At 43.0% G+C, this 27790-nt stretch overlaps 13 non-coding genes across 13 annotated transcripts; all 13 read right to left on the minus strand.

Moving 5' to 3' along the window:
- Positions 1-13183: 13183 nt before the first annotated feature.
- Positions 13184-13254, minus strand: trnag-gcc (transfer RNA glycine (anticodon GCC)). Its single transcript has one exon. It is a non-coding gene; the product is annotated as a tRNA-Gly (tRNA).
- Positions 13255-13865: 611 nt separating this feature from the next.
- Positions 13866-13936, minus strand: trnag-gcc (transfer RNA glycine (anticodon GCC)). Its single transcript has one exon. It is a non-coding gene; the product is annotated as a tRNA-Gly (tRNA).
- A 952-nt stretch (positions 13937-14888) lies between these two features.
- trnag-gcc (transfer RNA glycine (anticodon GCC)) lies at positions 14889-14959 on the minus strand. The gene has a single exon. It is a non-coding gene; the product is annotated as a tRNA-Gly (tRNA).
- Positions 14960-15229: 270 nt separating this feature from the next.
- On the minus strand, positions 15230-15300 carry trnag-gcc (transfer RNA glycine (anticodon GCC)). Its single transcript has one exon. It is a non-coding gene; the product is annotated as a tRNA-Gly (tRNA).
- Positions 15301-15570: 270 nt separating this feature from the next.
- trnag-ccc (transfer RNA glycine (anticodon CCC)) lies at positions 15571-15641 on the minus strand. Its single transcript has one exon. It is a non-coding gene; the product is annotated as a tRNA-Gly (tRNA).
- A 1975-nt stretch (positions 15642-17616) lies between these two features.
- On the minus strand, positions 17617-17687 carry trnag-gcc (transfer RNA glycine (anticodon GCC)). The gene has a single exon. It is a non-coding gene; the product is annotated as a tRNA-Gly (tRNA).
- Positions 17688-17957: 270 nt separating this feature from the next.
- trnag-gcc (transfer RNA glycine (anticodon GCC)) lies at positions 17958-18028 on the minus strand. Its single transcript has one exon. It is a non-coding gene; the product is annotated as a tRNA-Gly (tRNA).
- A 1630-nt stretch (positions 18029-19658) lies between these two features.
- Positions 19659-19729, minus strand: trnag-gcc (transfer RNA glycine (anticodon GCC)). The gene has a single exon. It is a non-coding gene; the product is annotated as a tRNA-Gly (tRNA).
- A 270-nt stretch (positions 19730-19999) lies between these two features.
- Positions 20000-20070, minus strand: trnag-gcc (transfer RNA glycine (anticodon GCC)). Its single transcript has one exon. It is a non-coding gene; the product is annotated as a tRNA-Gly (tRNA).
- Positions 20071-23245: 3175 nt separating this feature from the next.
- On the minus strand, positions 23246-23317 carry trnag-gcc (transfer RNA glycine (anticodon GCC)). Its single transcript has one exon. It is a non-coding gene; the product is annotated as a tRNA-Gly (tRNA).
- A 1613-nt stretch (positions 23318-24930) lies between these two features.
- On the minus strand, positions 24931-25001 carry trnag-gcc (transfer RNA glycine (anticodon GCC)). The gene has a single exon. It is a non-coding gene; the product is annotated as a tRNA-Gly (tRNA).
- A 1278-nt stretch (positions 25002-26279) lies between these two features.
- On the minus strand, positions 26280-26350 carry trnag-gcc (transfer RNA glycine (anticodon GCC)). Its single transcript has one exon. It is a non-coding gene; the product is annotated as a tRNA-Gly (tRNA).
- Positions 26351-27618: 1268 nt separating this feature from the next.
- trnag-ccc (transfer RNA glycine (anticodon CCC)) lies at positions 27619-27689 on the minus strand. The gene has a single exon. It is a non-coding gene; the product is annotated as a tRNA-Gly (tRNA).
- Positions 27690-27790: the final 101 nt, after the last annotated feature.

A 27790-nucleotide genomic window follows, 5' to 3' on the forward strand; every position in this document is an offset into this window, starting at 1 on the left:
GTAAATGTGATCAGTCAGTGACTAGAAAGGCAATTGTTAAGTAGTTTGTTTGGCATGTAGTGTTTTTATGGCTCCACTGCCAGATTGAGCTGTCCGATTATATTGGCCGAAAGACTACTTTTGAAGCAAAACATTTTACCAACATTCAAACTTGAATTTTTCGGTCAAAAGTGACAGCAGATAAGCTTAGTTTCCACCATCTATTGGACGACAGACTACTTTTGCCAAAATTGGAACTTGAATTTTGGTATAAAGGAAAGCAGCTTAAAAAGGAAATGCAGCTTGGATTTGTCACTGACTTGAAAGGCTATGGTCAGGTAGATTGTTGTGGGGTCTTTTCATGGCTCCACTGCCCAATTCAGGTTTCTGATATCATTTGACAACAGGAAACATTTGACACAAAATATTTTTACCAAAACACAGACATGATTTTGTCAGTAAAAAGTGATAGTAGTATTGTGATGAATTTGCCACGCCGATGACACTCTCTTTTCCATCACACTCAATAAATAAACCAGATTATTCAATCCATGCGTTTACTTCTAGGCAAAGCGGTATCATCCAAATTGCCAACATGCTGTACTACAATTTTGCTTCCTTGTCATGTGTGTTAAATTAACGATAAACTGGACAGTAAATTACGGATTAGGTTTGTAACAGCTCCTGCCTTCAGGGCTTGTGTGAGAGTTGAACCCACAACCTCTCGCACTCAAAGTAAGAATCATACCGCTAGACCAACAAGCCACTTAAAAACACCTTATTAGCAATTTTCCATCAAGTAAATGTGACTGGTCATTGTCTCAAAAGGCAATTGTTAAGTAGTTTATTTGGCATGTAGTGTTTTTTGGCTCCACTGCTAGATTGAGCTTTCTGATTATATTTTATGACAGACCCCTTTTGACACAAAACCTTTTACAAACATTTTAACTTTAATTTTTTTATCAAACATGACAGCAGAATTGTAAGGAACCTGCAAATTTTGTAACTGTAATCAACTCAGATTAGCTTTCTAGCGAGAATCATACCCCTACACCTACGGGCCTCATAAAACAGAGTTCTAGAAATGTTCAATCAAGGAACTGAAGCATGACTCCATGACTTCACTGCCGGATTCAGCTTTCCGATATCATTTGACAACAGGAAGTATTTGATACAGTGATAGTAGTATTGTGATGAATTTGTCTCGCCGATGACACTCTCTTTTCCATCACATTCAATAAATAAATCAGATTATTCAATCCATGCCTTCACTTCTAGGCAAAGTAGTCTCATCCAGGACCTATCGCACCCTAAGCGAGAATCATAAACCTAGACCAATGAACAAGGAGAGCCATGTCCTGCTCGTTTGTCCCTCATATTTTTTCCCAGTTTTTTCTGTTGCGTGCAGTTGAAGCAGGAAATGAAAAATTGCCAACATGCTCTAATACAATTTATCTTGCTCCTAATCTGGGTTAATATACCAATAAACTGAATTTTAAATTAGAGATTAGGGTTGTAATAGCTCCTGCCTTCAGGGCTTGTCCAGCAGTTGAACCCCGGACCTCTCACACCCAAAGCAAGAATCATACCACTAGACCAACGAGCCACGTAAAAAGCATCAACTTAGCAATTTTCCATCAAGTAAATGTGATCAGTCAGTGACTCAAAAGGCAATTGTTAAGTAGTTTGTTTGGCATGTAGGTTTTTTTTGGCTCCACTGCCAGATTGAGCTTTCTGATTATATTGGAAGAAAGACTACTTTTGAAGCAAAACATTTTACCAACATTCAAACTTGAATTTTTCGGTCAAAAGTGACAGCAGAAAAGCCTAGTTTCCACCATCTATTGGACGAGACTACTTTTGCCAAAATTGAAAATTGAATATTGGTAAAACGGAAATTCATCTTAGATTTGTCACTTACTTGAAAGGCTATGGTCAAGTAGATTATCATGGGGTCTTTTCACGGCTCCACTGCCCCGATTCAGCTTTCCGATATCATTTGACAACAGGTAATATTTGACACAAAATATTTTTACCAAAACACAGACTTGATTTTGCCAGTAAAAAGTAATAGAAATATCCTGATGAATTTGCCACATAGGTGACACTCTCTTGTCCATCACACTCAATAAATAAACCATATTATTAAATCCATACTTCCACTTCTATGCAAAGCAGTCTCATCCGGGACCTCTCTAACCCTAAGAGAGAATCTCAACCCTAGACCAACGAGCTACGTAAAAACATCATAATAACAATTTTCCATCAAGTAAATGTGATCAGTCAGTGACTCGAAAGGCAATGGTTTAGTAGTTTGTTTGGCATGTGGTGTTTTTATGGCTCCACTACCAGATTGAGCTGTCTGATTATATTGGACGAAACACTATTGGAAATTGGAAATTGAATTTTGGTAAAAAGAAAATACAGCTTGGATTTGTGACTGACTTGAAAGGCTATGGTCTGGTAGATTGGCATGGGGTCTTTTCAGGGCTCCACTGACCGATTCAGCTTTCCGATATCATTTGACAAAAGTAAACATTTCATACAAAATATTGTTACCAAAACACAGACTTGATTTTGTCTGTAAAAAGTGATAGTATAATGTAAAAGTTCTCCACATCGTGACACACACAGGGTCCGTAACTAACGGTACGCTTGTTGATGTCACTGGAACAAAACTTTCGCAAGGCAAAAGCCAATACTTTATTGAAAAATGCCTGCTCATCAGATAAACATTCATACACATTCACACTCCGATGCGCAGCACCAGGGGTAACTCAGGGTTCAGCGTCTTGCCCAAGGACACTTTGACAGTGACTGCAGGGGCGGGGATCGAACCACCAACCTTCCGATTTTTGCATCTACCGCACGATCAGTCATGATCACTGGCCCACCCTCCTGCCTGAGCCCGCCACAACAGAGAGGTGTCTCCTGCATCCCACTCAAATATGCAGGCAGAGAGACAGCTCATGAAGGTGGGGTAGAGGGAATGAGCGTCAGTGGTACACCCGACAGCCAGCCTTCACATGAAGTACCAGATGTCTAGCCGTATGTGGAGGTCTGGCCACTCTACAAACCTTATCTCCAGCTTGCTGGACCCCTCACTGATGCAGCAGCCACAGTCCACACACAGCAGCAGTGGGGGTGCAATAGCTGACTGATGATGTATCAGTCATTTTGCTGGTGGTTTCTTAGTCACAGCAACAAGCTTGATCATTGCCATACAGTTGCACGCCACGTATCACAAAACTGTTGGGTTAGGCCTCATGTGTTTGCTTGTATTACATCAAGTGACCTGCATACCAATGGCCGTAAAGATTTATATGCACATGATTTGCAGAACTGTACTTTCTGATAGACATAAGGCCACTTGGGATATCTTTGGGCTGCTCTATGGTCTTCTGCAGGATGATAAATCCCAGGTTTGGCTCACTCCAGATTATTTAAGCAGCAAACGTCCCTGGGTGGACTTGAACCACCATCCTTTCGGTTAACAGCCGATGGCACTGACCTATTGCGCCACAGAGAGTGCACCTGGCTGAGATTTTATAAGCGGCAGCTTGATCTTTAAGCCACAAGCATTTGCTTTATGGCTTTATGAGGTTGACCTGCACATGTATGCTTATCAGGCTATTTTCCTGTTACTCAGAAATTGGGGAAGCTGACTCATGCGGAAATGTAGAAGCTGGACGTGCATTGTATTGTTCTTACATGTTAATTGGATTCTGACTTTGATTTCAAATATTTAGCATCCAAGATTTTGGAACTGATGATGTATCAGTTATTTTACTGGTGGTTTCTTGGTCACAGCAACAAGCTTGATCATTGACGTACAGTTGCACGCCACTTATCACAAAACTGCTGGGTGGGGCCTTATGTATTTGCTTGTATTATATCAAGTGACCTGCGCTGTGACTAGCCTATAATATATATACAGAATAGTGTAGGGGAGGAGTGGTTTGACTAGCCTATCTCAGAATGCAGACACAGTCAGCTACCCAATGAGAATTTTTATTTAATCTGAGCACAGATATTGACTCGTATTACTCGTATAACACTCGTACTCGGCAGAAGTGCTTTATCCGTACCGAGTATCCGGCTCATCTCTAAGGCTTATATTGCAATCTCGTCACCCTACATGTGTACCCATATTTAAATACACGCACAGTAGCAAAGTTTATGCGGTGCTTTTTAAGTTTACTCGTGTTTTTTTCGTGAGTAAGAGCCGGGCAACGAACTCTGCGACTCCCTAACTATAAGCTTTATCAAAGAGGAGAGTTTTAAGTTTACTCTTAAATGTGATGACGGTGTCTGCGTAAACTTGCGCAGACACAAGGTCAGACCAGACGTGAGATATTTTCGCAGCATACGCTCACGTTCAAAATGATAAATGCCGAACTTTGCGTAGGAATCGCTGTACGCCCGTCTTACACTTGTTTTAGGTAGTACGCATGTTTCATAAATGAGGGCCAATGTGAGCACGATAAAGATTTCTTGAAAAAATCGTTGTCCTTTATAGTTCTAGTTTTTTTCCCAATTCTTCTGGTCACACTTGGCACTATTTCACATCTTTTGTCTGTAGTTCTCTATTCTCTCATGGCTTGACTCTGTCTCCCCCACCTCTTTTTGTCTCTTGTTATGTCTCAGCGCCAGCTGTTGCTAGAAGTATTATGCTTTTGGTTCGTCCTACTATCTCTGCATACGTATGCACTTCACATTCTTATGAATGTGATAACACAGGACTCCCTGGAGGGACTTTCTTCAAATTTTGCAAAAACATTCACATGAACTCGCAATGAAAATCAATTGATGAGATTTTGGAGGTCAAAGGTTCAATGTCAATGTGAATGTGAATGCAATATCTCTGAATGCCTAGAAGGGAAGCACTTTCAATTTTAAATATATAACCACTCGGAGTCGCAGATAAACTGATTTCGACTTTGGAGGTCAAAGGTCAAGGTTACTGTTTATAAGGTTACTGTTTTAATAGGCCAGTGGCCTATTGGATAAAGCATTGGCCTCCTAAGCCAGGGATTGTTGGTTTAAGCCCTGTGTGGGGTGGAATGCTGCAGTGGAAGTGTGATTGGTCCATAACCACGGAGGTCGATGCATCGAAACGATCCTCTGCTAACTTGGCTTTGCTGGTGACATTATGGTAGACACTCTGAAAGAGTGATGCATCAAGAGATTATGACCCTTAGCCTGATTTCCATGGTGAGATGAATCATGATACAACTGCTGGAAAAGTTTTTGAAGTATGCCTGAATGCTTCAGCCACTGCCATATCCTTGTGTTACATGCATATGTCTTTAAAAAGAATTGTGGCTGTTTTTCAAGCAGGTTTGTATCATAACAATGTTCCTCGTACGTCTAAATGAACAATGGGCAACCTACATCCATCTTTCTAGCACCCAAATCTCTGTACTCATCTCCCTGCTTGGATAGAAGGTCATCTGGTGCATTTTTCCTATCACAAGGGCTAAGATTATAGAAGCGGAACAAGAGGGAGAGTTGTTTTTTTGCACCCACCAGCAATAAAGTTTACTCATCTGGAGTCGTGCTGTTTGAATTAGGTTATCAACGTTTTGAGTGAAAAAGAATACCACAGCTCAAGTCCTTGGTAGGGCGACAGCTTCATTGTGGGATATGTATGAAGTGCTGATCTCCATGCTTGGATGGCAAGTCATCTGGTGGATTTTTCCTTCCATGGCAACAGCTTAATCTTCTTCATTTACTTGCACCTCAATTTACAGTTCAGGAGATTGTTTTTTCCACAGACCTCTGTTTTCAATGTTGGTGGTACGTCTAATTGAACAATGGGAAACCTACACCCATCTTGATAGCACCCAAATCTCTGTGCTGATCTCCCTGCTTGGATGGCAAGTCATCTGATGGATTTTTTCCTGTCACGAGGGCTTTTGCTCGAATTACGTATAGTGCTTCCGCATGAAGAGCTGATATTAGAAGCCTGGGTAGCTCAGTTGGTAGAGCATCAGACTTTTAATCTGAGGGTCCAAGGTTCAAGTCCCTGTAAAGGTGCACATTTTGCTTGCTGCCAGGATGAGTTGTACACTTTGGCAAGCCTGCACACTTTCAGACACTGTTGTATCATTTAACGCTCTGGGCCCTGAGGCCATTTTTACAGTTTAATTTCCGTCTGGATTTATTTTATAAAAAAGCTTGTAAAACATCAACCCTGTTGTCTACAGTCAAGAGATGAACATCATTTTTTTTAGGACAAACTGGGTTATTGGAATATTTGGGTTGCAGTGAGGTCACTTGCATGTTAAAAATGGTTGTAGGGCCTTAAAGATGAATAAATAAATAAATAAATGAATCTTCCAGATATGTATTGATATAAGTAAAACCTAAGCCATTTTCCTTTCTAAAACACTTCTCATATGTCTTGGGAGTCACACTGTGAAGAAATAATCATTATAACTTATACAGTTGACAAAATACATGCATTTTTTCAAAAAAAGTCCTGACGTTTTGCTCTCATGACATTTACTTATGCCAATAATAACATAATAATGTCATATTTATTGATATTAAACCCACAGCAATGTTATACAAGCAAATATGTGTCTACATATTGCATTATTTTGCCTTCCATAGAGTCTATAGGCATTTTTGTCCCCTCTGGCCTTCCATACAAGAGGGGTGCTTTTATCTCCCATATATGGGCATGTACTTCCTGAAAAATACACAGGACAGACAGAGAGAGAGACGGAAGAGCGATAAGCGGCATAAAATGAGCCAAAACGCGATGAATTATGGATATAAAGTGGACCAATCTTGGATATAACAGTATGGATTTAAAGCCCAAAGAGGCTGAAGTTCTAGGCTGGATAGAAAATCCCCTCTAGAGGCTAGAAAGACACGGAAAAGACCGCCGTAAAGCCGGAAACGTCAGGATTCAAACGAAACCAAAAGTGAGTAAATCGCTTGTATGGTTCAAAAGTTATTAAACTATGAATCAGAGGTACGTTTTTACTCGTGGGCGAGTGTCTCGGGCTCAGAGGGTTAACCCTTGTATTGTCCTTTGTGTCACAGGGACATGTTTAGCTTATGTGACCTTTTGTAATAGCCTGCCGTTCTGGGTCCCCAGACACCGCGTTCATTCCATGTCAAATGCCATCGTGGCCTCATCCTTCTGGTTTCAGAGACCCCCTGTTTTATTTTTCATGCCATTATATGCACGTCCCACAACTGCCGTGGCACCCTCATCCTTCGATGTCATCTTTCTCCTACCCTTGATGCCTCAGCCTTGCCATTCGGGTCCCTGGGACCCAGGGGTGTGTGTGTGTGTGTGTGTGTGTATATATATGTTTCTCAAACACAGATTCAAGGTTTGTTCGAGGCCTTGTCCACGCGGGCCAAGAGGCTACGGGCAAACACAAGTCAGCACAGTAGTAGGCTTGCATGCAGCTCCCGCAGATGTATCTCTTGCAGCCACCGCTTCCTTTTCGTGTGCACCATCGGTGTGTCCGGTTCAGAATCCCCGTCCTCCTCTAGGCCCCTTGTGACTGTGCCGCTGCCACCGCTGCCGCCAATGCCGCCAATGCCGCCAATGCCACCGCCACAGGACCTCCTCGCTGTGACGACGGCTTTGACAAGTGTGGCGGACGCCTCCATGCTCTCGATGAGCGAATTCACAAGCGCCCTTCCCAACTGCTCGAGGACCGCTCTCCTCTTGTTGAGCTTGCCGCGCATCCACTCGGGCCTGAGCTCTCGCCACAGCACAAAGGCGTTTTAGGCAGACACATCTAGGATATTGTGGAACACGGCGAGGGGCCAGCGCGCCGTCTTTCTGCGGCAACTGTCCGTGCCCAAGAGCTTTTCCAGGTTGTCCACTCCTCCCTTGGTGTGGTTGTAGTTGAGGATGATGTCGGGTTTGGCTTGCCTGCCAGAACGTGCATCCCCCGTGGGCAGCGTGCTCAGCAGCACCACGTTCCTGTGCTTCTTGGGCACATAGGACACAAGAGTGGCGACGGGCGTAAAGGCAAACTTGGACTTGGCAGCTCGGGCTTGTTTTTGCGCATCAAGCCCACCACGGTGAGGCACCAGGGTTCTACTCGAAAGGAAGTTTTTCCTTGCCTTTGTCACCTAGTGCTTGCTCTTAATGGGAATTGTTGGGTTTCTGTAAATAAAATCACAGAGTATGGTCTAGACCTGCTCTTTAATGAAAAGCGCAGTGAAATAACTGTTGATTTGGCCTGGCAGGATGTAACAGGGCATCGCATGATGTTTAGCAGGACCACGGCAACAGCTGCAAACATGATTTTGGAGCTTCCCTAATCCAAGGAAACATGCTGGGGGAAAAAGAACATAAGTTCTCCAGGGAATGATTCGCCACAGCTAGGTTAGTAACAAGCATTTCTGGGACATGGATGTACACAAATGGAAAGATAAAAGAGAGAGAAGCTCAGTGTGTCAAAGGAAGTCCCCCGGCAGTCTAAAACTATTACAGCGTAACTAAGAGAGACAGGGAACAGAGAGGAGCCTGGTCGGGCTAGAACTCTACCCTGCTGGATCGGGCAATACTGCCCTGCCTCCGTCTAGTTTAATTATATTATTGACTATATGGTTAATGAATCTGACGACTATGAAAAGAAGCAGAATAGAGAAGGGGTGCCATGTCTGCGGATATACACCCTCCTCCGCCCGTTTTGGCCAAACGCTGCGCCTCTTCTGTCAATCCAATTCTTGTGAATGCAATATCTCTGAACGCCTAGAAGGAAGCACTTTAAATTTGGCATACATAACCACTTGGAGTTGCGGATGAACTGATTTCGATTTTGGAGGTCAAAGGTCAAGGTTACTGTTTCATTATGTCTCCAGAACTGTATATGTATTCATCCTGAACTGGTGAGCTTTGATGACGTAAAGCCCCAGTGGCCTAACGGATAAGGCACTGGCCTCCTAAGCCGGGGATTGTGGGTTTAAGTCCCCTCTGGGGTGATTTTAAGCAGAGTGGTGCAGTAGAAGTGTGCTGGGCCCCTAACCCAGAGGTTGATGGATCGAAACCATCCTCTGCTAACTCTTTTTTGCTGGTGACACAAAGTTAGACTCTCTGAAAGGGTGATGAATCAAGAGATTCTGACCCTCAACCTGATTTCCATGGGGAGATGAATCATGATATAACTGCTGGAAAAGTTGTTGACAGCCCATGAAAAGTGGCAAGTCATGTTCTGGCAGTTTACTGTTCATTTTTAAAAATCGACATCCACTGCCCTGTCAGAACCCTGTAGTAATGCTGACTTTCCAGTGATGTGATTGGTAAGTGGTTGGGCTGTATACAAGTTTTGATCATATCCATCGGTTGCATGGACGGGACTTCAATAGCCAGGTTTCAGTAAGACAAAATAAATCAATATTAGAATCTGATATTAATTAATTTACTATTACACCTTTAGAAGAGAGAGATCTGATGTTTAAGAGTACACATTTAATTCTCCTATTCTTTTGCACTATTGCAAATTTGCTTTATATGGGAATTAAACGACATTTCCTGATCAAAGATAACTCCAAGATTCCTCACAGTGGTGCTGGAGGCCAGGGTGATGCCATCCAGAGTAACTATCTCTTTGGATAATGCGTCACGGAGGTGCTTGGGGCCCAGAACAATAACTTCAGTTTAATCTGAATTTAACATTAGAAAATTACAGGTCATCCAGGTTTTAATATACTGAAGGCACATTTGAAGTTTAGCTAACTGATTAGCTTCATCCGGCTTGATCGACAGATATAATTGAGTATTGTCTGCATAACAATAAAAGTTTATGGAGTGCTTCCTGATAATATTGCCTAAAGGAAGCATAGTTAAAGTGAACAGGATTGGACCGAGCGCAGATCCTTGTGGGACTCCATGACTAACTTTGGCGTGCATGGAGGATTCATCGTTAACATGTACCAACTGAGATCGATCTGATCTAGTCGGGATGGGGTCTAAGAGGCAGGTTGATGGTTTGGATGAAGAAATAACTGAATTAAATTGATAAACATCAAGTAAAGTATAGCAGTCCAAACATATATCTGGTTTTACAGCTCTTTCTAAGGTTTCTGAGTTTAGAGATAAGTCAATGCAATTCTAATAGTTATAACTTTATCATTGAAGAAGCTCATAAAGTTGTTACTTCTTAAAGCTATGGGAATACTTGATTCAACACAGCTGCAACCTTCCGTCAGCCTGGCTACAGATAAACCTGGGGTTGTTCCTTTTTTCCTCTATTAATGACAAGTAGTACGTAAATGACTACATCTATGATTTTATGCAAGACCAACACAGATCTTACTTATCTTGCTAGAGACCTTCATTGATTGCCATACCGGGAGTTGAACCCAGGCCACCAGGGTAAAAACCAGGAATCCTAACCACTAGACCATATGGGACTGACTACATAACCATAACAGGGATTTCATGAATCAATTCATAGTCTGGCTGGAAACAGGCCTTCTCTTGTTTGTGAATGAAGAAGCTTCTTGTTGACAGGTTGATTTCTGTTAATAACAAACTCAAATATAGTCAATAGAAAAGGAAAATATAGATATGAAAAGCCGTCTTGGTTCATCTTTCCACTGTTCCTACAATCACCACTCTGGTCTGGTTGGAAACTAAAGGATCTAAATTAAAAAGATGTTCCTCTTTAACTAAAAGGTCTATCTCTAGAGGGATCCCTCCCATAATGTTGTTACACACTTGGAATAATAATCTGAGTCTGTCAGCAGCAACAACACAACCTTTAGTGGACGCTGACTTTACCTTTAAATTAGGAGTTTAAACAGAGAAACAACAGGAAGAATAAATCCATCAAATCAAGTCCCCAATAATCATCATGTGGCCTTGTTTTATTTCAGGTGTTAGCATGGAGCTGTTCCACATTCCCAGACATTTAAAACAAGTCAATCATTGGCGTTATTCTATCTCGAGTCAGATGAATAAATCAGCTGTTTGCTATTTGAGCTGCTCTGTTTCCTGCTGCTCCATCATTCTTTAGTGTCCTCTGGAAACAGGTTGCTGTCCTTTATGTTTCATTTGGATGACATCATCAGTGTCTTTGCTATTAGTCTGAAGAAACTCCAACAGATTTAAAACCACATGCAGTCACAGAAAAGACAAACAAGGAATAGAAAATGTCAGACAAAGAATATGAAATGAAAAGTCCCCAAAGTAGGAAAATGTAATGTTAATCTACCAAACAACAATAACTGGAGAGCATCCAATAAACATGGCCGACTTCCAGTATGTCGGTAATGAAGAGAGGAATGTTTGGAATTATTAGAGATGAATTTTATTTTTATTTAACCAGGAACAATCCCATTGAGCTACAGTAATTCTACTTCCAGGGAGTCCTGCCAAGACAGGCGGCAATAAGTTTCATAATACAAGGAACCAAGGTTCCAACAGCTTACTTGCAACTATCTTTTATTGTGAGCTTCTTGATTACTCACACATTGATTATTCACATGTAACACTTGTGATTGGCTGGTGTTTTAAAACAGGCATTGTGAGTACATATATAAATATTGGTTAGGAGTCTACCAAGTTGCCTCTTAACATTTTAGTTTGGAAACCCAGTGAGGCTTACCGCGATGGTTTGGACTGGGTCGACTAGGGTTTTCTGCTGCTCTCGAACAGACGTCTGTAATCTGCTGTCTCTCCACAAACAAAGCAATGTTGTTTATATTGATACGGGTTAATTTTGCATTAAATGACCCGTTCCTTCTGAAAAGCCGTGCTTGTGTTTGGGTCTCCTCTCTTACTTTCCGCTCAGCCCCGCCCCCTATCACTCACACACGGCTCCCAGCAACAGAGACAAAACGGCAACAGCACCGGTTTTCCACCATGGCTTTAAAAACCTGTAAATGGAAATCAAACCTGGGCAAAATGCTTGCACTGCTACGAAAGTAACACACCTGTTGCCTTTCTGCTGGACAATACAACGTTCACTGCAAATCTTGTGACTAAGATTGATAAGAAATACATTGGTGGAGATTGGTGGCTTCCAGTACCTATGAGGAAACACAATATTGTTTTTGAAGGCACATCTGCAAAGTGGTATACTGTGACGTGTCATTGGTTTGGTAAAAAAGGTAATTTTATCTATATTCCATCAAACACGGATCCTATCCTCTTGGGCTGCCTAGTGCACCAACAACAAAAACCGAGCTAACATGCATGACTGAAATCTAGAGGTTAACATTACCAGAAGTAATCTTTTTGCCTTCACACAAACATGCCCGTTTCGTGCCAGGGCTAATCCCGAATATTAGTAAAGGAAAGCTGCATTAGCCGGGAATCGGACCAGGGTCTCCCGCGTGGCAGGCAGAATTCTACCACTGAACCACCAATGCTTGACGTACTTTGAATTGCACCACTGGAAAAAATTAGTCTGCATGGCCACATTATGTTTTCACAAGTGTCAACACGGATCACAGCCTCTTGGGCTGCCTAGTGCACCAAAAATCAAAATGGAGCTAACATGAATGACTGAAATCAAGAAGTTAACATCACCAGAAATGAACTGTTTGCCTTCACACATACATGCCCTTTTTGTGCAGAGACTAGTTTCAAATTGTAATAAAGCAAACATGCATTGGCTGGGAATAGGACCCAGGTCTCCCACGTGGAAGGCGAGAATTCTACCACTGAACCACCAACGCTGGATAAGGTTCAAGTTCCACCACCGAAAAAAATCAGTCTGCATGGCGACATTATGTTTTCACAAGTGTCAGAAAAACGGGAATTTTATCCGTATTCCATCAAACACGGATCACAGTCTCTTGACGTGCCTAGTGCACCAACAATCAAAATTTAGCTAACATGAATGGCTGAAATGTAGAAGTTAACATTACCAGAAATTAGTTGTTTGCCTTCAATTCAATTCAATTCAATTTTATTTATAGTATCAATTCATAACAAGAGTTATCTCAAGACACTTTACAGATAGACTACACTCCAGAATTTACAAGGACCCAACAGTTCTAGTAGTTTCCTCCAAAGCAAGCAACAGTGGCGAGGAAAAACTTCCTTTTAGGCAGAAACCTCGGTCAGACCCAGGCTCTTGGTAGGCGGTGTCTGACGGGCCGGTTGGGGTTAGAATGAAGAGTGGCAATAACAAAAATAGAAAAAAAAAAAAAACATCACACAAACATGCCCCTTTTGTGCAAGGACTATTTCCGAATAGTGGTAAAGGAAAGCTGCATTAGCCAGGAATCGGACCCGGGTCTCCCGCGTGGCAGGCGAGAATTCTACCACTGAACCACCAATGCTTGACATGCCGTGAAGTGCCCCACTGAAAAAAATCAGTCTACATGGCCACATTGTGTTTTCACAAGTGTCAGAAAAACGGTAAGTTTATCCATATTCCATCAAACACGGATCACAGTCTCTTGACGTGCCTAGTGCACCAACAATCAAAATTTAGCTACAATGAATGGCTGAAAGGTAGAAGTTAACATTACCAGAAATTAGTTGTTTGCCTTCACACAAAAATGCCCCTTTTGTGCAAGGACTATTTCCGAATAGTGGTAAAGGAAAGGTGCATTAGCCAGAAATCGGACCCGGGTCTCCCGCGTGGCAGGCGAGAACTCTACCACTGAACCACCAATGCTTGACATGCCGTGAAGTGCCCCACTGAAAAAAATCAGTCTGCATGGCCACATTATGTTTTCACAAGTAACAGCAAAACGGTAAGTTTATCCATATTCCATCAAACACGGATCACAGTCTCTTGACGTGCCTAGTGCACCAACAATTAAAATTTAGCTACAATGAATGGTTGAAAGGTAGATGTTAACATTACCAGAAATTAGTTGTTTGCCTTCACACAAAAATGCCCCTTTTGTGCAAGGACTACTTCCGAACAGTGGTAAAGGAAAGCTGCATTAGCCGGGAATCAGACCCGGGTCTCCCGCATGGCAGGCGAGAATTCTACCACTGAACCACCAATGCTTGGTTCGCCTTGAATTGCCCCACTGAAAAAAATCAGTCTGCATGGCCACAATATGTTTTCACAAGTGTCAGCATAATGGTAATTTTATCCATTTAACATCAAACAGGGATCACAGCCTCTTGGGCTGCCTAGTGCACCAACAATTAAAATTTAGCTACAATGAATGGCTGAAATGTAGAACTTAACATTACCAGAAATTAGTTGTTTGCCTTCACACAAAAATGCCCCTTTTGTGCAATGACTACTTCCGAATAGTGGTAAAGGAAGGCTGCATTTGCCGGTAATTGGACCCGGGTCTCCCGCGAGGCAGGCGAGAATTCTACCACTGAACCACCAATGCTTGACGTGCCTTGATATGCCCCACTGAAAAAAATCAGTCTGCATGGCCACATTATGTTTTCACAAGTGTCAGCATAATGGTAATTTTATCCATTTTCCATCAAACAGGGATCACAGCCTCTTGGGCTGCCTAGTGCACCAAAAATCAAAATGGAGCTAACATGCATGACCGAAATCAAGAAGTTAACATCACCAGAAATGAACTGTTTGCCTTCACACATACATGCCCTTTTTGTGCAGAGACTAGTTTCGTATTGTAATAAAGCAAACATGCATTGGCTGGGAATCGGACCCAGGTCTCCCGCGTGGGAGGCGAGAACTCTACCACTGAACCACCAACGCTGGATGCGGTTCAAATTCCACCACCGAAAAAAATCAGTCTGCATGGCCACATTATGTTTTCACAAGTGTCAGAAAAACGGTAATTTTATCCGTATTCCATCAAACACGGATCACAGTCTCTTGACGTGCCTAGTGCACCAACAATCAAAATTTAGCTAACATGAATGGCTGAAATGTAGATGTTAACATTACCAGAAATTAGTTGTTTGCCTTCACACAAACATGCCCCTTCTGTGCAAGGACTTTTTCCGAATAGTGATAAAGGAAAGCTGCATTAGCCGGGAATCGGACCCGGGTCTCCCGCGTGGCAGGCGAGAATTCTACCACTGAACCACCAATGCTTGACGTGCCTTGATATGCCCCACTGAAAAAAATCAGTCTGCATGGCCACATTATGTTTTCACAAGTGTCAACATAATGGTAATTTTATCCTCTTTCCATCAAACAGGGATCACAGCCTCTTGGGCTGCCTAGTGCACCAAAAATCAAAATGGAGCTAACATGCATGACTGAAATCTAGAAGTTAACATCACCAGAAATGAGCTTTTTGCCTTCACACAAACATGCCCTTTTTGTGCAGAGACTAGTTTTGAATTGTAATAAAGCAAACATGCATTGGCTGGGAATCGGACCCAGGTCTCCCGCGTGGCAGGCGAGAATTCTACCACTGAACCACCAATGCTTGACGTGCCTTGATATGCCCCACTGAAAAAAATCAGTCTGCATGGCCACATTATGTTTTCACAAGTGTCAGCATAATTGTAATTTTATCCATTTTCCATCAAACAGGGATCACAGCCTCTTGGGCTGCCTAGTGCACCAAAAATCAAAATGGAGCTAACATGCATGACCGAAATCAAGAAGTTAACATCACCAGAAATGAACTGTTTGCCTTCACACATACATGCCCTTTTTGTGCAGAGACTAGTTTCGTATTGTAATAAAGCAAACATGCATTGGCTGGGAATCGGACCCAGGTCTCCCGCGTGGGAGGCGAGAATTCTACCACTGAACCACCAATGCTGGATGCGGTTCAAATTCCACCACCGAAAAAAATCAGTCTGCATGGCCACATTATGTTTTCACAAGTGTCAGAAAAACGGTAATTTTTTCCGTATTCCATCAAACACGGATCACAGTCTCTTGACGTGCCTAGTGCACCAACAATCAAAATTTAGCTAACATGAATGGCTGAAATGTAGAAGTTAACATTACCAGAAATTAGTTGTTTGCCTTCACACAAACATGCCCCTTCTGTGCAAGGATTTTTTCGGAATAGTGATAAAGGAAAGCTGCATTAGCCGTGAATCGGACCCGGGTCTGGCGCGTGGCAGGCGAGAATTCTACCACTGAACCACCAATGCTTGACTTGCCTTAATATGCCCCACTGAAAAAAATCAGTCTGCATGGCCACATTATGTTTTCACAAGTGTCCGCAAAATGTTAATTTTATCCATTTTCCATCAAACAGGGATCACAGCGTCTTGGGCTGCCTAGTGCACCAACAATCAAAAATCAATTAACATGCATGACTGAAATGTAAAAGTTACCATTACCAGAAATTAGTTGTTTGCCTTCACACAAACATGCCCCTTTTGTGCAAGGACTACTTCCGAATAGTGATAAAGGAAAGCTGCATTAGCCGGGAATCGGACCCCGGTCTCCCGCGTGGGAGGCGAGGATTGTACCACTAAACCACCAACGCTGGATGCGGTTCAAATTCCACCACCGAAAAAAATCAGTCTGCATGGCCACATTATGTTTTCACAAGTGTCAACATAATGGTAATTTTATCCTCTTTCCATCAAACAGGGATCACAGCCTCATGGGCTGCCTAGTGCACCAAAAATCAAAATGGAGCTTACATGCATGACTGAAATCAAGAAGTTAACATCACCAGAAATGAACTGTTTGCCTTCACACATACATGCCCTTTTTGTGCAGAGACTAGTTTCGAATTGTAATGAAGCAAACATGCATTGGCTGGGAATCGGACCCAGGTCTCCCGCGTGGGAGGCGAGAATTCTACCACTGAACCACCAACGCTGGATAAGGTTCAAGTTCCACCACCGAAAAAAATCAGTCTGCATGGCCACATTATGTTTTCACAAGTGTCAACATAATGGTAATTTTATCCTCTTTCCATCAAACAGGGATCACAGCCTCTTGGGCTGCCTAGTGCACCAAAAATCAAAATGGAGCTAACATGCATGACTGAAATCTAGAAGTTAACATCACCAGAAATGAGCTTTTTGCCTTCACACAACCATGCCCTTTTTGTGCAGAGACTAGTTTTGAATTGTAATAAAGCAAACATGCATTGGCTGGGAATCTGACCCAGGTCTCCCGCGTGGGAGGCGAGAATTCTACCACTGAACCACCAATGCTTGATGTGCCTTGATATGCCCCACTGAAAAAAATCAGTCTGCATGGCCACATTCTGTTTTCACAAGTGTCAGCATAATGGTAATTTTATCCATTTTCCATCAAACAGGGATCACAGCCTCTTGGGCTGCCTAGTGCACCAAAAATCAAAATGGAACTAACATGCATGACTGAAATCAAGCAGTTAACATCACCAGAAATGAGCTTTTTGCCTTCACAGAAACATGCCCTTTTTGTGCAGAGACTAGTTTTGAATTGTAATGAAGCAAACATGCATTGGCTGGGAATCGGACCCAGGTCTCCCGCGTGGGAGGCGAGAATTCTACCACTGAACCACCAACGCTGGATAAGGTTCAAGTTCCACCACCGAAAAAAATCAGTCTGCATGGCCACATTATGTTTTCACAAGTGTCAGAAAAACGGTAATTTTTTCCGTATTCCATCAAACACGGATCACAGTCTCTTGACGTGCCTAGTGCACCAACAATCAAAATTTAGCTAACATGAATGGCTGAAATGTAGAAGTTAACATTACCAGAAATTAGTTGTTTGCCTTCACACAAACATGCCCCTTCTGTGCAAGGACTTTTTCCGAATAGTGATAAAGGAAAGCTGCATTAGCCGGGAATCGGACCCGGGTCTCCCGCGTGGCAGGCGAGAATTCTACCACTGAACCACCAATGCTTGACGTGCCTTAATATGCCCCACTGAAAAAAATCAGTCTGCATGGTCACATTATGTTTTCACAAGTGTCAGAAAAACGGTAATTTTATCCGTATTCCATCAAACACGGATCACAGTCTCTTGACGTGCCTAGTGCACCAACAATCAAAATTTAGCTAACATGAATGGCTGAAATGTAGAAGTTAACATTACCAGAAATTAGTTGTTTGCCTTCACACAAACATGCCCCTTCTGTGCAAGGACATTTTCCGAATAGTGATAAAGGAAAGCTGCATTAGCCGGGAATCGGACCCGGGTCTCCCGCGTGGCAGGCGAGAATTCTACCACTGAACCACCAATGCTTGACGTGCCTTGATATGCCCCACTGAAAAAAATCAGTCTGCATGGCCACATTATGTTTTCACAAGTGTCAACATAATGGTAATTTTATCCTCTTTTCATCAAACAGGGATCACAGCCTCTTGGGCTGCCTAGTGCACCAAAAATCAAAATGGAGCTAACATGCATGACTGAAATCAAGAAGTTAACATCACCAGAAATGAACTGTTTGCCTTCACACATACATGCCCTTTTGTGCAGAGACTAGTTTCGAATTGTAATAAAGCAAGCATGCATTGGCTGGGAATCGGACCCAGGTCTCCCGCGTGGGAGGCGAGAATTCTACCACTGAACCACCAACGCTGGATAAGATTCAAGTTCCACCACCGAAAAAAATCAGTCTGCATGGCCACATTATGTTTTCACAAGTGTCAGAAAAACGGTAATTTTTCCGTATCCCTTTAAACACGGATCACAGTCTCTTGACGTGCCTAGTGCACCAACAATTAAAATTTAGCTACAATGAATGGCTGAAATGTAGAACTTAACATTACCAGAAATTAGTTGTTTGCCTTCACACAAAAATGCCCCTTTTGTGCAAGGACTACTTCCGAATAGTGGCAAAGGAAGGCTGCATTTGCCGGTAGTTGGACCCGGGTCTCCCGCGAGGCAGGCGAGAATTCTACCACTGAACCACCAATGCTTGACGTGCCTTGAATTGCCCCACTGAAAAAAATCATTCTGCATGGCCACATTATGTTTTCACAAGTGTCAACATAATGGTAATTTTATCCTCTTTCCATCAAACAGGGATCACAGCCTCTTGGGCTGCCTAGTGCACCAAAAATCAAAATGGAACTAACATGCATGACTGAAATCAAGCAGTTAACATCACCAGAAATGAGCTTTTTGCCTTCACACAACATGCCCTTTTGTGCAGAGACTAGTTTTGAATTGTAATAAAGCAAACATGCATTGGCTGGGAATCTGACCCAGGTCTCCCGCGTGGGAGGCGAGAATTCTACCACTGAACCACCAATGCTTGACGTGCCTTGATATGCCCCACTGAAAAAAATCAGTCTGCATGGCCACATTATGTTTTCACAAGTGTCAGCATAATGGTAATTTTATCCATTTTCCATCAAACAGGGATCACAGCCTCTTGGGCTGCCTAGTGCACCAAAAATCAAAATGAAGCTAACATGCATGACCGAAATCAAGAAGTTAACATCACCAGAAATGAACTGTTTGCCTTCACACATACATGCCCTTTTTGTGCAGAGACTAGTTTCGTATTGTAATAAAGCAAACATGCATTGGCTGGGAATCGGACCCAGGTCTCCCGCGTGGGAGGCGAGAATTCTACCACTGAACCACCAACGCTGGATGCGGTTCAAATTCCACCACCGAAAAAAATCAGTCTGCATGGCCACATTATGTTTTCACAAGTGTCAAAAAAACGGTAATTTTTTCCGTATTCCATCAAACACGGATCACAGTCTCTTGACGTGCCTAGTGCACCAACAATCAAAATTTAGCTAACATGAATGGCTGAAATGTAGAAGTTAACATTACCAGAAATTAGTTGTTTGCCTTCACACAAACATGCCCCTTCTGTGAAAGGACTTTTTCCAAATAGTGATAAAGGAAAGCTGCATTAGCCGGGAATCGGACCCGGGTCTCCCGCGTGGCAGGCGAGAATTCTACCACTGAACCACCAATGCTTGACGTGCCTTAATATGCCCCACTGAAAAAAATCAGTCTGCATGGTCACATTATGTTTTCACAAGTGTCAGAAAAACGGTTATTTTATCCGTATTCCATCAAACACGGATTACAGTCTCTTGACGTGCCTAGTGCACCAACAATCAAAATTTAGCTAACATGAATGGCTGAAATGTAGAAGTTAACATTACCAGAAATTAGTTGTTTGCCTTCACACAAACATGCCCCTTCTGTGCAAGGACATTTTCCGAATAGTGATAAAGGAAAGCTGCATTAGCCGGGAATCGGACCCGGGTCTCCCGCGTGGCAGGCGAGAATTCTACCACTGAACCACCAATGCTTGACGTGCCTTGATATGCCCCACTGAAAAAAATCAGTCTGCATGGCCACATTATGTTTTCACAAGTGTCAACATAATGGTAATTTTATCCTCTTTTCATCAAACAGGGATCACAGCCTCTTGGGCTGCCTAGTGCACCAAAAATCAAAACGGAGCTAACATGCATTACCGAAATCAAGAAGTTAACATCACCAGAAATGAACTGTTTGCCTTCACACATACATGCCCTTTTTGTGCAGAGACTAGTTTCGAATTGTAATAAAGCAAGCATGCATTGGCTGGGAATCGGACCCAGGTCTCCCGCGTGGGAGGCGAGAATTCTACCACTGAACCACCAACGCTGGATAAGATTCAAGTTCCACCACCGAAAAAAATATGTCTGCATGGCCACATTATGTTTTCACAAGTGTCAGAAAAACGGTAATTTTTTCCGTATCCCTTTAAACACGGATCACAGTCTCTTAGACTTAGACTTAGACTTAGACTTAGCTTTATTAATCCCTTTGGGATGACTCCCGCAAGGAAATTAAAGTTACCAGCATCCGATACAGCATATGAAGGAGAAAAAATAAGAATACAATAACACAAAGTAATACAATGATGCACAGGACAACACACAGTACATGTGGTTACATGAAGGATTATTTGAGGTGACTGGGGTGGGGGGTGAAGAAACACAAAAAGAAGGTCCCCGAGGCAGTCAGTTTGGAGGGGGGTAAGGATAGGGACGGGTGTGTATGTGAGTATGTGTGTGTGTGTGTGTGTGTGTGTGTGTGTGTGTGTGTGTGTGATAAGGTGTGAGGCGGCAGACTGTCTGTGTTGTTGTTACAGAGAGTTCAGTTCAGTTTGGCCTTGTCCTTGGGAGAAAAGACAGCACAGGAGGAGAGGCCAGCTGCAGGTTGTTTTCCCGAACGGGTGAAGGGGTGGGGGGGGGGGTGCAAAAAAGGACAGTTAGTTTAATCCAATTTAGGTCGATTCGGTGGTGTTTGTCCGAATCTGTGTCCATCAAATTCTCTCATCCTCAGCGTCATCCATGCATCCAATTTATGTATTGTTTTTGACAGTTCCCCTATCTTCATTGTCAGTCCGGTGGTTGCACAAAGCAGGTCCACTGACTGAGCCCCGATGGCATCCATCCATCTCTGCGCTTCCACAGCCCGGTCTGAGATGTTATGAGACAGTTCACCGGTCTGATCAGCCCTCTGATGTAAAACCTTCAGCTCCTCGTCCATACATTCAAACCCTTTTTAATTCCCCAGACAGCATTGAGGCAAATTTAGTGGCTGCTGCCCTACCAATTTCACGATGATTCAGGAAGATTCCAAGTCCCATAAAACCTCCCAGCAGAATTCCAATTATCCACAAATCTTCTACAGCTCCCACGTTCAGAACATCCAAGCAGACCGCTCGCCAATTCTCCCAAGAATCGCGAGCGTAGCCCGCAGCGTATGTTCCACCCGGTGAAGCGCACTTGGGTGAGAAAAACTTTCCAATAGCGCTGAGTGACCGCATGATCAATTCCATTTCGAAAGTTTCCCAGGAAAACAGCAGGCAGGTGGGAGAGAGAAAGAAAGTCTCCACACAACAAAGTAGACAAAAATAGGAGATAGTAGGGGAGAGTAGGAGAGAGACTGCACTCGAGTATGTAAAAAAGAGCTAGAAAACCCTTGACGTGCCTAGTGCACCAACAATTAAAATTTAGCTACAATGAATGGCTGAAATGTAGAACTTAACATTACCAGAAATTAGTTGTTTGCCTTCACACAAAAATGCCCCTTTTGTGCAAGGACTACTTCCGAATAGTGGCAAAGGAAGCTGCATTTACCGGTAGTTGACCCGGGTCTCCCGCGAGGCAGAAGAGAATTCTACCAATGAACCACCAATGCTTGACGTGCCTTGAATTGCCCCACTGAAAAAAATCATTCTGCATGGCCACATTATGTTTTTCACAAGTGTCAACATAATGGTAATTTTATCCTCTTTCCATCAAACAGGGATCACAGCCTCTTGGGCTGCCTAGTGCACCAAAAATCAAAATGGAACTAACATGCATGACTGAAATCAAGCAGTTAACATCACCAGAAATGAGCTTTTTGCCTTCACACAAACATGCCCTTTTTGTGCAGAGACTAGTTTTGAATTGTAATGAAGCAAACATGCATTGGCTGGGAATCGGACCCAGGTCTCCCGCGTGGGAGGCGAGAATTCTACCACTGAACCACCAACGCTGGATAAGGTTCAAGTTCCACCACCGAAAAAATCAGTCTGCATGGCCACATTATGTTTTTCACAAGTGTCAACATAATGGTAATTTTATCCTCTTTCCATCAAACAGGGATCACAGCCTCTTGGGCTGCCTAGTGCACCAAAAATCAAAATGGAGCTAACATGCATGACTGAAATCTAGAAGTTAACATCACCAGAAATGAGCTTTTTGCCTTCACACAACCATGCCCTTTTTGTGCAGAGACTAGTTTTGAATTGTAATAAAGCAAACATGCATTGGCTGGGAATCTGACCCAGGTCTCCCGCGTGGGAGGCGAGAATTCTACCACTGAACCACCAATGCTTGACGTGCCTTGATATGCCCCACTGAAAAAAATCAGTCTGCATGGCCACATTATGTTTTCACAAGTGTCAGCATAATGGTAATTTTATCCATTTTCCATCAAACAAGGATCACAGCCTCTTGGGCTGCCTAGTGCACCAAAAATCAAAATGGAGCTAACATGCATGACCGAAATCAAGAAGTTAACATCACCAGAAATGAACTGTTTGCCTTCACACATACATGCCCTTTTTGTGCAGAGACTAGTTTCGTATTGTAATAAAGCAAACATGCATTGGCTGGGAATCGGACCCAGGTCTCCGAGTGGAGGCGAGAATTCTACCACTGAACCACCAACGCTGGATGCGGTTCAATTCCACCACCGAAAAAATCAGTCTGCATGGCCACATTATGTTTTCACAAGTGTCAGAAAAACGGTAATTTTTTCCGTATTCCATCAAACACGGATCACAGTCTCTTGACGTGCCTAGTGCACCAACAATCAAAATTTAGCTAACATGAATGGCTGAAATGTAGAAGTTAACATTACCAGAAATTAGTTGTTTGCCTTCACACAACATGCCCCTTCTGTGAAAGGACTTTTTCCGAATAGTGATAAAGGAAAGCTGCATTAGCCGGGAATCGGAACCGGGTTCTCCCGCGTGGCAGGCGAGAATTCTACCACTGAACCACCAATGCTTGACGTGCCTTAACATGCCCCACTGAAAAAAATCAGTCTGCATGGTCCACATTATGTTTTCACAAGTGTCAGAAAAACGGTAATTTTATCCGTATTCCATCAAACACGGATCACAGTCTCTTGAAGTGCCTAGTGCACCAACAATCAAAATTAGCTAACATGAATGGCTGAAATGTAGAAGTTAACATTACCAGAAATTAGTTGTTTGCCTTCACACAACATGCCCCTTCTTGCAAGGACATTTTCCGAATAGTGATAAAGGAAAAGCTGCATTAGCGGGAATCGGACCCGGGTCTCCCGCGTGTCAGGCGCGAATTCTACCACTGAACCACAACCTGGATAAGATTCAAGTTCCACCACCGAAAAAAATCAGTCTGCATGGCCACATTATGTTTTCACAAGTGTCAGAAAAACGGTAATTTTTCCGTATCCCTTTAAACACGGATCACAGTCTCTTGACGTGCCTAGTGCACCAACAATTAAAATTTAGCTACATGAATGGCTGAAATGTAGAACTTAACATTACCAGAAATTAGTTGTTTGCCTTCACACAATGCCCCTTTTGTGCAAGGACTACTTCCGAATAGTGGCAAAGGAAGGCTGCATTTGCCGGTAGTTGGACCCGGGTCTCCCGCGAGGCAGGCGGGAATTCTACCACTGAACCACCAATGCTTGACGTGCCTTCAATTGCCCCACTGAAAAAATCATTCTGCATGGCCACATTATGTTTTCACAAGTGTCAACATAATGGTAATTTTATCCTCTTTCCATCAACAGGGATCACAGCCTCTTGGGCTGCCTAGTGCACCAAAAATCAAAATGGAACTAACATGCATGACTGAAATCAAGCAGTTAACATCACCAGAAATGAGCTTTTGCCTTCACAGAAACATGCCCTTTTTGTGCAGAGACTAGTTTGAATTGTAATGAAGCAAACATGCATTGGCTGGGAATCGGACCCAGGTCTCCCGCGTGGGAGGCGAGAATTCTACCACTGAACCACCAACGCTGGATAAGTTTCAATTCCCCCACCGAAAAAAATCAGTCTGCATGGCCACATATGTTTTCACAGTGTCAGAAAAACGGTAATTTTTTCCGTATTCCATCAAACACGGATCACAGTCTCTTGACGTGCCTAGTGCACCAACAATCAAAATTTAGCTAACATGAATGGCTGAAATGTAGAAGTTAACATTACCAGAAATTAGTTGTTTGCCTTCACACAAACATGCCCCTTCTGTGCAAGGACTTTTTCCGAATAGTGATAAAGGAAGCTGCATTAGCCGGAATCGGACCCGGGTCTCCCGCGTGGCAGGCGAGAATTCTACCACTGAACCACCAATGCTTGACGTGCCTTATATGCCCCACTGAAAAAAATCAGTCTGCATGGTCACATTATGTTTTCACAAGTGTCAGAAAAACGGTAATTTTATCCGTATTCCATCAAACACGGATCACAGTCTCTGACGTGCCTAGTGCACCAACAATCAAAATTTAGCTAACATGAATGGCTGAAATGTAGAAGTTAACATTACCAGAAATTAGTTGTTTGCCTTCACACAAACATGCCCCTTCTGTGCAAGGACATTTTCCGAATAGTGATAAAGAAAGCTGCATTAGCCGGGAATCGGACCCGGGTCTCCCGCGTGGCAGGCGAGAATTCTACCACTGAACCACCAATGCTTGACGTGCCTTGATATGCCCCACTGAAAAAAATCAGTCTGCTGGCCACATTATGTTTTCACAAGTGTCAACATAATGGTAATTTTATCCTCTTTTCATCAAACAGGGATCACAGCCTCTTGGGCTGCCTAGTGCACCAAAAATCAAAATGGAGCTAACATGCATGACTGAAATCAAGAAGTTAACATCACCAGAAATGAACTGTTTGCCTTCACACATACATGCCCTTTTTGTGCAGAGACTAGTTTCGAATGTAATAATGCAAGCATGCATTGGCTGGGAATCGGACACCAGGTCTCCCGCGTGGGAGGCGAGAATTCTACACACTGAACCACCAACGCTGGATAGGATTCAAGTTCCACCACCGAAAAAAATCAGTCTGCATGGCCACATTATGTTTTCACAAGTGTCAGAAAAACGGTAATTTTTTCCGTATCCCTTTAAACACGGATCACAGTCTCTTGACGTGCCTAGTGCACCAACAATTAAAATGTAGCTACAATGAATGGCTGAAATGTAGAACTTAACATACCAGAAATTAGTTGTTTGCCTCACACAAAAATGCCCCTTTTGTGCAAGGACTATTCCGAATAGTGGCAAAGGAAGGCTGCATTTGCCGGTAGTTGGACCCGGGTCTCCCGCGAGGCAGGCGAGAATTCTACCACTGAACCACCAATGCTTGACGTGCCTTGAATTGCCCCACTGAAAAAATCATTCTGCATGGCCACATTATGTTTTCACAAGTGTCAACAAAATGGTATTTTATCATCTTTCCATCAAACAGGGATCACAGCCCTTGGGCTGCCTAGTGCACCAAAAATCAAAATGGAACTAAAATGCATGACTGAAATCAAGCAGTTAACATCACCAGAAATGAGCTTTTTGCCTTCACAGAAACATGCCCTTTTGTGCAGAGACTAGTTTGAATTGTAATGAAGCAAACATGCATTGGCTGGGAATCGGACCCCGGTCTCCCGCGTGGGAGGCGAGAATTCTACCACTGAACCACCAATGCTTGACGTGCTTATATGCCCCACTGAAAAAAATCAGTCTGCATGGTCACATTATGTTTTCACAAGTGTCAGAGAAAACGGTAATTTTATCCGTATTCCATCAAACACGGATCACAGTCTCTTGACGTGCCTAGTGCACCAACAATCAAAATTTAGCTAACATGAATGGCTGAAATGTAGAAGTTAACAACCGAAATTAGTTGTTTGCCTTCACACAACATGCCCCTCTGTGCAAGGACATTTTCCGAATAGTGATAAAGGAAGCTGCATTAGCCGGGAATCGGACCCGGGTCTCCCGCGTGGCAGGCGAGAATTCTACCACTGAACCACCAATGCTTGACGTGCCTTAATATGCCCCACTGAAAAAAATCAGTCTGCATGGTCACATTATGTTTTCACAAGTGTCAGAAAAACGGTAATTTTATCCGTATTCCATCAAACACGGATCACAGTCTCTTGACGTGCCTAGTGCAACAACAATCAAATTTAGTAACATGAATGGCTGAAATGTAGAAGTTACATTACCAGAAATTAGTTGTTTGCCTTCACACAAAATGCCCCTTCTGTGCAAGGACATTTCCGAATAGTGATAAGGAAAGCTGCATTAGCCGGAATCGGACCCGGTCTCCGCGTGGCAGGCGAGAATTCTACCACTGAACCACCAATGCTTGACGTGCCTGATATGCCCCACTGAAAAAAAATCAGTCTGCATGGCCATTATGTTTTCACAAGTGTCACATAATGGTAATTTTATCCTCTTTCATCAAACAGGGATCACAGCCTCTGGGCTGCCTAGTGCAACCCAAAAATCAAAATGGAGCTAACATGCATGACTGAAATCAAGAAGTTACATCCACCAGAAATGAACTGTTTGCCTTCACCACTAATGCCCTTTTTGTGCAGAGACTAGTTTCGATTGTAATAAAGCAAGCATGCATTGGCTGGGAATCGGACCCAGGTCTCCCGCGTGGGGGCGAGAATTCTACCACCCACCAACGCTGGATAAGATTCAAGTTCCACCACCGAAAAAAATCAGTCTGCATGGCCACATTATGTTTTCACAAGTGTCAGAAAAACGGTAATTTTTTTCCGTATCCTCTTTAAACAGGATCACAGTCTCTTGACGTGCCTAGTGCACCACAATTAAAATTTAGCTACAATGAATGGTGAAATGTAGAACTTTACATTACCAGAAATAGTTGTTTGCCTTCACACAAAAATGCCCTTTTGTGCAGGACTACTTCCAATAGTGGCAAAGAGAAGGTGCATTTGCCGGTAGTTGGGACCCGGGTCTCCCGCGAGCAGGCTAGAATTCTACCAGAACCACCAATGCTTGACGTGCCTTGAAATTTGCCCCACTGAAAAAAATCATTCTGCATGGCCACATTATGTTTTCACAAGTGTCAACATATGGTAATTTTATCCTCTTCTCCATCAAACAGGGATCACAGCCTCTGGGCTGCCTAGTGCACCAAAAATCAAAATGGAACTAACATGCGTGACTGAAATCAAGCAGTTAACATCACCAGAAATGAGCTTTTTGCCTTCACACAAACATGCACTTTTTGTGCAGAGACTATTTTGAATATTGTAAGAAGCAAACATGCATTGGCTGGGAATCGGACCCAGGTCTCCCGCGTGGGAGGCGAGAATTCTACCACTGAACCACCAATGCTTGACGTGCCTTATAGGCCCACTGAAAAAATCAGCTGCATGGTCACATTAGTTTTCACAAGTGTCAAAAAAACGTAATTTTATCCGTATTCCATCAAACAC

Source organism: Etheostoma spectabile, unplaced genomic scaffold (genome assembly GCF_008692095.1).
Source record: "Etheostoma spectabile isolate EspeVRDwgs_2016 unplaced genomic scaffold, UIUC_Espe_1.0 scaffold00018858, whole genome shotgun sequence".
Classification (NCBI taxonomy): domain Eukaryota; kingdom Metazoa; phylum Chordata; class Actinopteri; order Perciformes; family Percidae; genus Etheostoma; species Etheostoma spectabile.